This window comes from Coregonus lavaretus, assembly GCF_964263955.1.
Source record: "Coregonus lavaretus genome assembly, contig: HAP1_SCAFFOLD_63, whole genome shotgun sequence".
NCBI lineage: Eukaryota > Metazoa > Chordata > Actinopteri > Salmoniformes > Salmonidae > Coregonus > Coregonus lavaretus.
Genome location: NW_028162761.1, coordinates 1,455,807 through 1,470,274, shown reverse-complemented (window position 1 = coordinate 1,470,274; position 14,468 = coordinate 1,455,807). Strand labels below are relative to the sequence as shown.

General features: G+C 45.2%; 2 long non-coding RNA genes across 2 annotated transcripts; one reads left to right on the top strand and one right to left on the bottom strand.

The window, feature by feature from the left end:
• Positions 1-431: 431 nt before the first annotated feature.
• Positions 432-4,829, top strand: LOC311118916. The gene is made up of 3 exons (XR_014611886.1): positions 432-508; positions 2,635-2,717; positions 4,800-4,829. It is a non-coding gene; the product is annotated as an uncharacterized lncRNA (long non-coding RNA).
• An 8,585-nt stretch (positions 4,830-13,414) lies between these two features.
• LOC311118917 lies at positions 13,415-14,100 on the bottom strand. The gene is made up of 3 exons (XR_014611887.1): positions 14,028-14,100; positions 13,683-13,833; positions 13,415-13,462 (listed from the first exon to the last, which is right to left on the bottom strand). It is a non-coding gene; the product is annotated as an uncharacterized lncRNA (long non-coding RNA).
• Between the last annotated feature and the right edge of the window lie 368 nt (positions 14,101-14,468).

The following is a 14,468-nucleotide window of genomic DNA, read 5'->3' as shown; positions in this document are numbered from 1 at the left end:
CTTAAAGTTAGTGAGGGAGATAAGAGTCTCCAGCTTCAGAGATTTTTGCAATTCGTTCCAGTCATTGGCAGCAGAGAACTGGAAGGAATGGCGGCCAAAGGAGGTGTTGGCTTTGGGAATGACCAGTGAGATATATATTATTATAATATTGCATGTACCTTGGCCTAACGGTGTGGGTTATGTATTTTATTTTTCATGGCGTCCTCAACATTACAGTTTTAAGGGCAACAATAGCCTACATTTGTTTACAACTCGCAGGATTTCCATACGTGAGCTTTCAACAACACAGAGAGTTGCATCAGCACGAGATCGAAAGTGCGTCAAATCTGTACAGGTCATTGTTACGTCATCACTGATAAACGTTTAAACTGATCAGAAACCGCTGGAGCAGTTCAGTCTAATCCTCCCTAGTGCTGGAGGATTGCGTTTGTTTTCGCTCTGGATGCGCGTTCATTTTGGCAAGGAAATGTGCTGATTTTGCAAGGAGATGGAGAATAAAGAGTTCAAGGTAGGCATGTTATTTATTTTTAAATATTCAATTATATTAATTACTGTGGATTAAATATTGTTTAACAAATGAGATAGTGTGCTATTCATGCTGTAATATCAAACTAGAAAGTCTATGGCCGGGGAGTCATGAGAGTTGGCTAAAGGTACAGTAAGTAGAATCTGCTGTGGGTCAAATGGGGGTCAAAGGTTATGACAGCACCTTCATAAATTCGTCCAAAATGGCACCCTATTCCCTATGTAGGCTAGTGTACTACTTTTGACCAGGAGCCATAGAAGGGTTGGCTGACGAAAATGATGCTCGCGCATCGATGGCCGGAAGTCGTGTATCTTGTTATGATTCTGAACCTCAGCTAACAACAAGCTGCCATGTGGGGAATCGTAGCTCTGTGGCATGTTTCAGCTCGTTGTATGGTGTTATTGATACCAAGTCTTGTTTTTAGGTGTTTTGACTGATATCATGTCTATGCAATGGCTAAAATTCGCTACCTAGCTAACCAACAACAACTGTAACAATGTATTTGATATGAGTTCATTGTTCAAATGTATTTATGTTTGCATTAAACATTTAGAGACTAAATATAGTTTACATGTTGTCTAAGTCAAACCCTGTCTATTTTGCCCCATAGTTGCATGCCAGTTTTGTTGCTAAACAACCAACCCCTCTATAGAGTGTTACAGTTGAGGTGTGATAATACCCATAAAACCTAGCGGTCAAACAGGGAAATGGTTCCAATCGTTTTTCCACCATTCATTTTTCCCATAGGCGATTTTAGAAACATAAAATAAGGGCTGTATTTCGTGTAGGCTTACCCTGTAAATCTCTCTCGGACAAGTTGACTTTTATCAGTATATTCGGCTCTATTTACTCTCAGATTCGAAAATGCTAATTAGCATCAAAGTAGACATCATGCAAAACTACAAATCCCTGCAAGCTCCTGCATGTCATCTCTAGCTGACACCTTTGCTAACGGGTATTGTGTCAATTTAAGACTTGCACTAGACAGTTCACAGAATTGTCCATTTAAAGAAATGCAGCCAATTTATTCATTACTACATTTAGCTAACATTAGATAGTTAATCCAGAGATTCTTACCTTTGCCTCGATCAGCATGATCATCATGGCATTTGTAGTTTTTTATGATAGCAACATTAGCAGCTAATAAGAATTACATTTTTGGGAGGTAAATACAGGCGAATATATTGATAAGTCACCTTGTCCTAGAGAGATTTACACGGTTATCAAAATGTCACACCAGGGTAAGCCTACACGAAACACAGACCTTATTTTAAGTGTTTCTAAAATCCCCAATGGGAAAAATGAATGGTGGAAAAACGATTGGAACCATTTCCCTGTTTGACCACTAGGTTTTATGGGTATTATGACTCATACTGTGGGACTCTATAGGGCTCCAGCCAAAAGAAGTGCACTATATTGGAACTAGGGTGCTATTTCGGACACAAGCATAGATATGATGCATTATTAAGTGACCATAGAAATAGAATCACTAGAAAGGATAGAGCCTCTGACCTTGGCAATTTGACTGGTAAACTGAACTGTACACCTGATATGATGTTCTGGTGATTCTATTTCTCTGAATATGATGCATTATGATGTGACAATGAGAGTTGGGTTAATGGTGCTCTCAAGGCAACTGGGAACTCGAAAAAAATAACTAGGTCAAATCATGTCCGTGATCTTCAGGTCGGAAAGTCGGAGCTCTAGAAAGATGCCAGAGTTTCCGACTTGGATTTCCTTTTTACATTTTGTGGTGGTAATTTTACCCCTTTTTCTCCCCAATTTTTCGTGATATCCAATTGGTAGTTACGATCTTGTTACGATCTTGTCTCATCGCTGCAACTCCCCAGCAGGCTCGGGAGAGGTGAAGGTCGAGTCAGGCGTCCTCCAAAACATGACCCGCCAAGCCGCGCTGCTTCCGACTTGGAATTCCGAGTTGGATTACTTTTTCAAAACGATTTTTCCCAGTCGGAGCTTGTTTTTTTTCCCTATTTCCCAGTTGTCTTGAACGCACTGAAGTCGGAAGTCAGAGATTTCCCAGTTGTTTTGAACACGCAAAAGGCGACACAGTAGGTGACATCTAAACATGACTTTGTGCTGTCTTTCAGAGGTCAGAGGTCAGTGGGAATGACCTCACCCTCATAGACCTGGATGACCCCATCAATGAAGCTGATGTTATGAAGGAAGTCAGGTAAGTGATTTACACTAATGACACATCTGTGACTGGTTACAGGATCACATAGGCCTACAGATTCAGTAGTAGGTCAAAGGTCACCGCCTATGGAGAGGTAGGCCCAGAGCCATGTATTTAGAGAGTTGGGACATTGAGATATAAACTCAGCAAAAAAAGAAACGTCCTCTCACTGTCAACTGCGTTTATTTTCAGCAAACTTAACGTGTAAATATTTGTATGAACATAACAAGATTCAACAACTGAGACATAAACTGAACAAGTTCCACAGACGTGTGACCAACAGAACAAAGGGGGGGGGGGGGGGTCAAAATCAAAAGTAACAGTATCTGGTGTGGCCACCAGCTGCATTAAGTACTGCAGTGCATCTCCTCCTCATGGACTGCACCAGATTTGCCAGTTCTTGCTGTGAGATGTTACCCCACTCTTCCACCAAGGCACCTGCAAGTTCCCAGACATTTCTGGGGGGAATGGCTAAATCCTAGCCCTCACCCTCCGATCCAACAGATCCAGGCTCTTCATGGCAGAACACTGACATTCCTGTCTTGCAGGAAATCACGCACAGAACGAGCAGTATGGCTGGTGGCATTGTCATGCTGGAGGGTCATGTCAGGATGAGCCTGCAGGAAGGGTACCACATGAGGGAGGAGGATGTCTTCCCTGTAACGCACAGCGTTGAGATTTCCTGCAATGACAACAAGCTCAGTCCGATGATGCTGTGACACACCGCCCAAGATCCACCTCCAAATCGATCCCGCTCCAGAGTACAGGCCTCGGTGTATCGCTCATTCCTTCGACGATAAACACGAATCCGACCATCACCCCTGGTGAGACAAAACCGCGACTCGTCAGTGAAGAGCACTTTTTTAGCCAGTCCTGTCTGGTCCAGCGACGGTGTGTTTGTGCCCATAGGCGACGTTGTTGCCGGTGATGTCTGGTGAGGACTTGCCTTACAACAGGCCTACAAGCCCTCAGTCCAGCCTCTCTCAGCCTATTACGGACAGTCTGAGCACTGATGGAGGGATTGTGCGTTCCTGGTGTAACTCGGGCAGTTGTTGTTGCCATCCTGTACCTGTCCCGCAGGTGTGATGTTCGGATGTTCCGATCCTGTGCAGGTGTTGTTACACGTGGTCTGCCACTGCGAGGACGATCAGCTGTCCGTCTTGTCTCCCTATAGCGCTGTCTTAGGCGTCTCACAGTACGGACATTGCAATTTATTGCCCTGGCCACATCTGCAGTCCTCATGCCTCCTTGCAGCATGCCTAAGGCACGTTCACGCAGATGAGCAGGGACCCTGGGCATTTTTCTTTTGGTGTTTTTCAGAGTCAGTAGAAAGGCCTCTTTAGGGTCCTAAGTTTTCATAACTACCGTCTGTAAGCTGTTAGTGTCTTAATGACCGTTCCACAGGTGCATGTTCATTAATTGTTTATGGTTCAATGCATTGAACAACATTTTACATTTTAGTCATTTAGCAGACACTCTTATCCAGAGCGACTTACAGTTAGTGAGTGCATACATTTTCATACTGGCCCCTCGTGGGAAACAAACCCACAACCCTGGCGTTGCAAGCGCCATGCTCTACCAACTGAGCTACAGGGGACTAGCATGGGAAACAGTGTTTAAACCCTTTACAATGAAGATCTGTGAAGTTATTTGAATTTTTACGAATTATCTTTGAAAGATCCTGAAAAGGGGACGTTTTCTTTTTTTGCTGAGTTTATGTATACATTACATGACACAGTAGATATCCATATGACATCTGGCTCCCCATGGGCAATGTTGACATTTTAAACAATGCTATGTAACTGAACATCTATAATTAGATTTTACTTATAATGAAAGGATAAATGAAAGGCTCTAAGGCGCTAACATTGAGTCCTTTTAAAAGTTGGCAGAATTCTCTAAATATTTGGCTCTGGATAGGCCGAGTCATCTCAAGAGTATTGGAGCCATAGAATTTGAGTGATTCTATTCTAATTCTAGAATGATTCTAATTCTATGATACTAATTCTATAATTGGAACACATCCTCACACTCACATTATAGCAGTGACCTAAGAGAGATTCCCTTTTCTCTATCTAGATCCCATAAAGATCACAGAGAGGCTGAGAGACTAACCAAGTTGGACGAGGCTGTTCTAGAGACAGATACCCCAACTCAGTTGCAGGATGTTGAAGGAGAGAGTGAGTTGGACGAGGCTGTTGCCATCCCATCTGAGTCGCAGGAGGATGAAGGAGATAGTGAGTTGGACGAGGCTGTTGCCATCCCATCTCAGTCGCAGGAGGTTGAAGGAGAGAGTGAGTTGGACGAGGCTGTTGCCATCCCATCTCAGTCGCAGGAGGTTGAAGGAGATAGTGAGTTGGACGAGGCTGTTGCCATCCCATCTCAGTCGCAGGAGGTTGAAGGAGAGAGTGAGTTGGACGAGGCTGTTGCCATCCCATCTCAGTCACAGGAGGTTGAAGGAGAGAGTGAGTTGGACGAGGCTGTGGCCATCCCATCTCAGTCGCAGGAGGTTGAAGGAATGAGTGAGTTGGACGAGGCTGTTGCCATCCCATCTCAGTCACAGGAGGTTGAAGGAGAGAGTGAGTTGGACGAGGCTGTGGCCATCCCATCTCAGTCGCAGGAGGTTGAAGGAATGAGTGAGTTGGACGAGGCTGTTGCCATCCCATCTCAGTCGCAGGAGGTATGATGTATTTTTCTATTACATGTATGACATTTCATTGAGATATTTTGTGTTTTAATTACGCAAAATTGAATTCCAGCCTAACTCTGCTTTCTGTTGTCGCAATCAGGATGCAGTGGTGACATTCACTACCGTGACCCACAAGGATGAAACTTCCCAGACCAGCCTCAACCTCAGCAGGGGAAAGAGAAGCTACCCAGACCTACACACCTTTGTGCAGGACATGAAGGACGAGTAAGTTGCTCTTTGGCTTCCCCATGCATCCCCTAGATATGTTCCCTATCTCAATTGCATACTCCTCGTGTCCTCTCTTCTCAAAACCCATTGGATGAGAAAGCCAGAGGTCCCGCCCTTCTGAACTTCTCATCCAATGGGTTTTGAGAAGGAGGCGAGGAGATTGAGAGTCTCCCATAGTCTCGGGCCAATACAAAGGACTCAACGGACCAAATAACCAATCAGGGATGTCTGGGTGTGGCCTAGTTCCATAGAGGTCCATCCATAACGTAGTCTAAACTCTAACAGGTACCTAGCCCTATCACCTCCTCTCACATGTACCTAGCCCTATCCATGCCTCTAACAGGTACCTAGCCCTATCCATGCCTCTCACAGGTACCTAGCCCTATCCCCTCCTCTCAAAGGTACCTAGCCCTATCCTCTCCTCTCACAGGTACCTAGCCCTATCCCCTCCTCTCAAAGGTACCTAGCCCTATCCTCTCCTCTCACAGGTACCTACCCCTATCCCCTCCTCTCACAGGTACCTACCCCTATCCACGCCTCTCAAAGGTACCTAGCCCTATCCCCTCCTCTCACAGGTACCTACCCCTATCCACGCCTCTCAAAAGTACCTAGCCCTATCCCCTCCTTTCACAGGTACCTAGCCCTATCCCCTCCTCTCACAGGTACCTACCCCTATCCACGCCTCTCACAGGTACCTAGCCCTATCCCCTCCTCTCACAGGTACCTATCCCTATCCCCTCCTCTCACAGGTACCTAGCCCTATCCCCTCCTCTCACAGGTATCTAGCCCTATCTCCTCCTCTCACAGATACCTAACTCTATCCCCTCCTCTTTTTGCAGGTATTTCCTGTTATAGGTACAAATATCCATTCCAGATCCACTTAGTGAGAAATACTACTTAGATACTACACAACCACTCTAAAACGTTTACTCTGAATGTTAATGTTTGGTCTGAGTGTGGTTTGAGATGGTTCACAATGCTTCCTTTGAATAACAATAACAAGGTTGAGTTTGTGTCCCAAATTCTTGGATCATATTTTTTATTTTGTTACCATATACTATTCATTTCTGTTGTGCATTCTGCAGGTCCATGACCTCTTTGCTAAGTGAGAACGAAGAGCGATATGTCTCCTCACCTGAGGGTGGCGATAGAGAGATGAGACACAGACCACACTCAGCACCACTGAGATCTGTGTTTGGCATCTCTGAGGACTCTGTCTTCGACATGGTCCAGAGCGGCCAGTCGCAGTGTGACATCGTACCGCCGCCCAAACGGAGTAGACAGGAGAAATACAGACCTAACAAAATGTCAACGGATGGCAAGTTTATGATGGGTATCGTCGAGTTGGTTATAAACCTTCTCAACTCCAGATTGGCTGAGCTAATGCGAAGTGTCAGTCAGGGAACTCTAGTTCTGCTGACTGGAAGTATCTCAGCAAGTCAACAGTTTGCCCAAGAGATGCTAAGCAGGGCGACTTCTAAGATGTATTCCCATGCCATAGAGCATATTGCGCTCAGCCACAAGTCTCCCCTTGAGTTAGAGAGGGAGCTTGAGGCCACCTTGGGTCCTCTGGCTGGACAGGTCATAGTCATCATCATAGATAGCATCATCAAGGCTAAAGCCAACGGAGGAAATGAGGGGAGAGCGTCCAGCCCCTTGACCTATTTTCTAACTGCCATTTCGGCAGAAATACAAAGCCTAGTGGTTCACAGATCGGCTAGCAGACCATCCACCAGACTGTCCAACAACGACCCACTGCTGAACATTTCCAAGTCAAAGGTCTTAAGATCAGTTATGCTCAAAATGGCAGAGCTCTTTGGCCAAGGTCCAAGTGAAACCTGTCTAGTTCCACTAGTCCAGAGTCAGTCCAACAACTCCATTTGCGACTGGACTGTGAATGCAGGCACCATTCATCCAAGTACATTTCTGTCCGACAACAGAGTGACAGAAGTGTCATCCGATGTTGTGGATCTTGTACTTGAGGTTTTTTGGATAACAGGATTTTTGGATAACAGGAACCCGTCAAGTCCACAGAGTGCCTGCTCCCACAACTCAGCTAGTGGAGCAATAGATATGAGAGCTCTTGCTGAGGACTTGGTCAGACAGGTGTCTGTCAAACTCAGCCCATTTGTCTCTGAGAGTCAACTCTCCACCATGTCCATGACAGATCTGTCATCATCTTTTTCTGACTCCACCTTGAAGCAGTTGTGTTCTCGCTCTGTTGTTGCTCTGGCAACTGCCTGTCAAGCAATCAAAACAGAGCTCGAGAACCAGAGACCTACCAACCTGGCAGCCAGAGACCTACTATCGTCTCTGGTAGAGACCATTGAGGACATGGATATCTCTGACATCCTCCAGGGCCCGTCGGCCATTTTGGAGGAGGCTGCTGTGATAAAGCACCCAGAGATGTCCACCTCGACAATATACAGATCTCTGCTTCTCGACTCATCTCTCGCCTCCTCTAAGATGGTCACTGAGAGCATTATCTTCAACAACCCATGCCCATCAGAGGAGAATGTGAGTATTCAGAAGGAGCTCCCTGCTGATGAAGTTGACAAACTCCATGGTCAACCAGTGGAGGAGTATATTGTCAAAGCTGAGCAATGCATCATTCAGGTCATTCAGGATGGAGCTGTGACATATACTGCTGCGCTGGATAAAACCAACACTTGTGGGAAACTGTCGGAAATCCTATCTGTCCATGTTTCCTCAGAGAATATTGAGGAGGCATCCTCTGATCTCTTTGGTGGAATTATTTCCGACCTGCATGAGGTATCTGAGGTCAATAAGGCCTCCATGCGTACGAAATCAGGTCACAAAATGTTCTGGGTGGAAGTGAGTTCAGGTTCCCAGAAGATTTATACCAAAACCCTGGACAAACTAAGGAAGCTGTTCACCCTCACCATCGCACTGAGGGAAAAAATACTCCTGTGCAAATCGAGCTTTCTGCAACTGGACTACTTGTAACTGAGGCCACTGTGCAGGAATCTCCTGTAACTGAGGCCACTTTGGCAGTGTCTCCTGTACAGAAGACAGACAGTAAGACCCCTTCTAAGTCCTCAGCCTCAGCCTACCAGCTCACCCTCGACACCTGCACTAAAGGGGTAATCAAACAGGTGATCTCTGTGCTGAGGGTGGACACTTCAAAGGAAGACTGCTCCGCTTCCGTTGGGGAGAGCACGTCAAAATCATCCTTCGACTTCAACCAGAAGTTGGACTCGATAATTTCGAAATTGGAGGACCTCACCATTTCGAGTGATGTGAAGTCAGCCGAGATTGCCACACTCACACGATCTCTTAGTGCAGCCAGCAGAACCTCTAACATTTCCATCCAGAGCTTTCACAGTGCTGAGTTCCGAGCTAAGGCCAAACACATTGTGAGTGAGACCATTCTCAGAGCTGCTAGCAAAGCCAGCCATTCTTTGCTACAGAGCATGCCTAGCACCACCTTCTCACACCATGCGGTTTCTACAGCCGAAGATATAGTAAATATTATCATGCAAGACCTTGAAAGTGTATCCCAGTACACTGTGGACGACGCAGACTCCTTCCCACTAGGAGAGAAAAAGCTGGAGTTCCAGCTCAAACCCAGAGTTGTCTTTGACAACTTATTGGATGCTGCTCAAACCATGTACCACAGAGTAAAGGATAGACTGAACATATTTTTCTCTTTTCCACCAGTGTCAGTCACCACAGCCAAATATGTGCTGGACTCCACCCCTGTGGAGACACTCAGACGTTCTAAGTCCGCTGACACTGCTCTTGTTGAGGACAGGAGCCGCCCTCCGTCTGTGAGAAGTGAGAAGCCTTTGTCAAAAGTCTGTTTGGCTAAAAGGTCTAAAACCCTTCTGTCTTCGAGTGGCTCTTCAACAGACCACCATGTAATTGACACATGCAGTGAGGATGTCACTCTGCCCACCAGGAGTATGTCAGTTGTGAGCAACAACAGTTTGAAGAGAGCCTCTCCTCTCCACGGCAGTGGATTGAGTGAAAGTTGCAAACCTCTTGTGGCTCTAAAAGACGTAACAGTGGCAGTCAGCCAAGAAGGCTTTAGCAAAACTGCAAAGAAGACGCTCAGCTTGATCCTAAATGTGATCAAGTGTAGAGTGGCCAACTCTGAGAGTTCATCTGTTGGGCAGATTGCAAGTGAGGAGTGTCTGATAGCCACTAACATGTTAGACTCTGTACTGGAGAGCCTTGACCAGTTGCCTGACATGAGCGCTGCCGATGAGATCACAAGGACAGAATCCCATACCTCTATCGCAATGGACGAGACAGGTTCACGGTCAACGCTTGTGAGCCAACAAGAAATAAACATATCTGACACCAATATCATAGTGAAAACTATAATGGACACATTGAAGACGGACGACCCAGAGATGACTTCAGCAGAAGAACATCTGGATAGGCTCCTGTCAGTTGAAGCCCTTCAAGGTGCATCTGGCAACCTGATCACAAAGGTCCATGGTCTCATTCAGGAGATAACCATAAACCGCCAGCTTCAATCCATGGTTGGCCACAGAAGCCTCTCTCAACCAGCGCTGCCTAAACCAGCCCTGAGGAAGCTGTCAAAGGACGATGCCTCAGAGCTCATTTACAACTTTGCCCAGACTTCAGTTAGGAGACTCCTGGGGCAGTGTATGGGAAGGCCTATGCCACCATCGGCTGAAATGGTTTTGGATCAGGTCATCAAGTTGATGACAGACGTGGTGATGGACAGCCTGACTTATGTGTCCAAGTCTACAATGGAGGATGGTAAGTGAAAGTACCTCTTTTCATCTGCATAGGGCTTAATTGTAACATGCTCAATACATTGCGTTTTATGATGTAAAATTCACTGGGTGTGTCCAAAATGGCACCTTCTTCCATATTTAGTGCACTACTTTTGACCAGACCCTATGGGTCCTGGTCAAAAGTAGTGCACTATAAAGTGAAGAGAATGCCATTTGGGATGCAGTGACTGACTTCAATGGCTGCGTCCTCTTCTCCCAGTTATTGTACACAGGTCGGTCACACTAGCGTGCTCTTCTCACTCAGACACCAGCAATGCTACAAGTGACATCACTCATGGTGTTGTAGCTGACCTTAATGCTACTGAGGAATTCCCTGCCAGGAGCCTTAGCCCGGCTGATGTAAAGGCTGACGGCATGGCCCGCCTTCCCTCTGCCAGAGGGGAAGAGACTAAGAAGAACAGGAAGTGGCGTTTCCTACCGAAAATGCATAAGTTTCCAAAGATCATGATTAAGGTAGGGTGCTCTGTGTTTTGAGATTACATCTGTAAGGCAGGGCTGAAATTTACCCTACAGATTCACTACACCCCTATTGTCTCTCAGCATTAGAACAAAACTGTTGTCATTGTCTTTAGGAGGTTGAGTGAGGACGCTGTAATGCAATCCTAATACACATGGGAGAGAGTCAATGGCTATGTCCCTAATGGCACCCTATTCCCTATATAGTGCACTACTTTTTACCAGCGCTCTATGGGCCCTTTTCAAAAGTTGTGCCTTACGTAGCGAATAGGGTGCCTTTTGGGATGCACACTCTGTATTTTACACAGGCTCAGTTGTCCTGATGTGTTTTGTCAACAGCTGTTCAAGACAAAAGGGGAACCGAAGAGCCACCCTAAACAGGATGCACTGCCTACCAAACGTCTCAGAGAGACTCATATTTCACAGGGTAAGTGATAAGCATCGATAATGTCATATTGATGTATCACCCTATGACAAGCTTGTTAAAACAGTGACAACAGATACAGGCAGACCGACAGACAGACAGACAGACAGACAGACAGACAGACAGACAGACAGGCAGGCAGGCAGACAGGCAGACGGACGGACAGACAGACAGACAGACAGACAGACAGACGGACAGGCAGACGGACAGGCAGACGGACGGGCAGGCAGACAGACAGACAGACAGACAGACAGACAGACAGGCAGGCAGGCAGGCAGACGGACATGCAGGCAGACGGACAGGCAGGCAGGCAGACGGACAGACACAAACACACACATTCATTTTCTGATTATGAAATGTTCTTATGACAGATGCTGAGTGTGAGGTTCCAGGGGTTCCATCCACTCCCCCTCCCAAGGAGGACCTGACAACCACACCGGCCCCTGCTCCCCAGGAGTCCCAGTCCCGTAAACGCCCACTCATAGTCAGGGTGTTACACGCTCTCTCCAGAGCCATCTCCAAACCATTCAGAGGAGCTTCTGGGAAGAAGAATTAGCCAAATGCCTGATTTTATTAATATGATATTTTAATCAGAGCCTTTATTTAATAAAACATTACTGCATTGATTTCTGTCTATAGTAGTCTTCATGTATGTGCAAGATAACGGTAAAGTACTTCAAACCACATAGTCAAAAGTATTCATAGTGAAGTACCGTTTATGATTATTGATTGTGGAAATACACATAATACAGAAAAGTTGTTGTCACATATAAAGACAGACATAAAGGAGAACTCCGTAGACCAGTCACATTCTCAAGCCATAACTAAATCCATGAATGGATCTCCTATAAGATGACAGGAGAACATTTGTAACACTTTCTATGAAGCCTATATCTATAATGCATACACTCAAGTCATTTACATTTTACATTTTAGTCATTTAGTAGACTAAAGTAGATCCAGTTAGTGAGTGCATACATTTTTGATTTTTTTCATACTGTCATACACTCATAATGACTTAATTGAGTTAAGTGTTAAGTAAAGTGCAGTTATAAACACATAATGAGGGCTTATTATGTATTTCTTGCAATAAAAAAAGAAAAATGCTACTAGTTTATTAAATATTCATGACTGCTATTGCACGGCTCATGTCCACACTTCTGTACAATAGGGGGCAGTAATGCACCATAACGTTGGATGCCAACTGCCTATAAACCTCACTGAAGAAGAAAAAGCTACTCATGTAATGCATGCTGGAAAGCAGACAAAAACTAATGATTTGCAAGAGATCTAAACACGATTTATAAGCTACTGAACAACAAGTCCAAGAAATCATTGCTAACCGCGTTTGCACTTTGAACAGATTTCTCGACAATAATAATGGAAGATGTGACTGGGGCTCAGCTCATTGCAGAGGCACTAAAAGCTCAGGTGAAGTGTGTGCAATTTATATAAAACAGTGTTATACTGTGTAACCGTGTTGCTAAGAATATATTAGTCGCTGATCATGTCCTTGGCAGTGAGAATGTAGCACTACGAGTTGTGAAAGTGTGCCAAAGGTCATTGCACTGGTATAGCTAACTATTAATATTGTTGTAGAAAAACATTTAGATGTTTATGTGGAATAGCATATGTTAACATAGTGAGTTTTTGTCCTGGGTCCGCCTGGGTCCTGCAGTCGGTGAAAAGCAATTGCACTGCCTGCATCTCAGAACTGCGGCCGCCTTGATCTCATGAGGTTATCGTTGCCCGCGTGTGCATGACGTCAGAGAAAGTCGGGATCAAGTCGGACACAAATCTAACCAGCATGCATTGGGCGGTGATCGCTGGTGATCGATTCTGCGCAGACCTGGCTCATCTCAAATGGGCCTCTTGTCTATGATCTGTCGGCATGGTTATACTGGCCTGTGGCCTTCTTGGAGGCCTTGATGATATCGGAGGGGGGCTCCCATTTGAAGCAGGGCTCCAGATTGGCCATCTTTATGGTCATTATTGAGGACAGGGTGCCATCCAATGCTAGGCTGTTTCTTCTCTTGGTTTTGTTCAGTCCCACAACTGAAAACACCCTGTCAGCATCTGCGTTTGCATGGGGCAACACCAGGACAAGCTTGGCGACGGCAGCAAGCCTCTCGAATTCTTTGGCTCCTGTCACCTATGGAAAATGCACCAAAACACAATGGAAAAACATACCTTGATTTTTGATTGATTAATACTGTGAGTATACTGTAGGTTGATCCATTAACAAAGTTCAGATAAAAACATGCATAATTTGAAACATGCATGACACATATATGCATGCAACAATTTTAAGCAACAGATGTAGCCAAGCCACACCTGCCAAAAGGAAAGACAAAAAAGGAAAAAAAAATTACCTTATGCTTCCGGGTTGCCATTTCAGCCCAGAAGCTTTCCATTTCAGTTTAGTCCTGCAGGGATATCATTGGCATGGTCTGATAATTTAGAAACTCCTCACCCAGAAGGTCATGCTCCTCTGGCCAATGGTATGGGAGGAGATGGGGAAACCTATTTATGAAAGTAGAGTTACAAGTTGTTACGTTTTAGGTATATAGTCATCAACCAGCAGCAGTTCATACACATCTTTGAGGAGAAGCCACATAATAATATCTCATGTGCAGTTTAGGAGTGAACACTCCTCATCATAAAACACAGGGTATTTTAGCTAAGATGATAGACAATAATTAGAGAAAAAAAATAACCTTTCAACAAAGTACAGGACATCTTCGATGTCACTTTCAGCCCTCTGCCGTACATCTACAAATTGTGCGTGCTTGATCAGTGGCTCTTCCAGTGGCAGCTTCTTAAGTGCATAGTCCACAGCACTTGTCAGGAAACACAACACAGCTTCATGGAATGAATCCACCTGCTGTGGTGTGATGTCACCCTCGTCGAGTAATCTGTTAAGTTTAGCCCTGGTTGTGAACCCAATGTTCAACTTTCTTCCTGTCACAGATACAGCATATCGGTATAAGATACAAGGCTAAATATCACATATCACAGTGTTTGATCATAATAATAGTCAAATACTAACCTGGTAAATGGTTTGCCTTTTCTTCAAAGGCAATTTCACAAGGCTCCTCATGGCACTGCAGAGCTGCTGGAACCATAAACTTGGAACATAGCTTGCGTACGAATTTCAC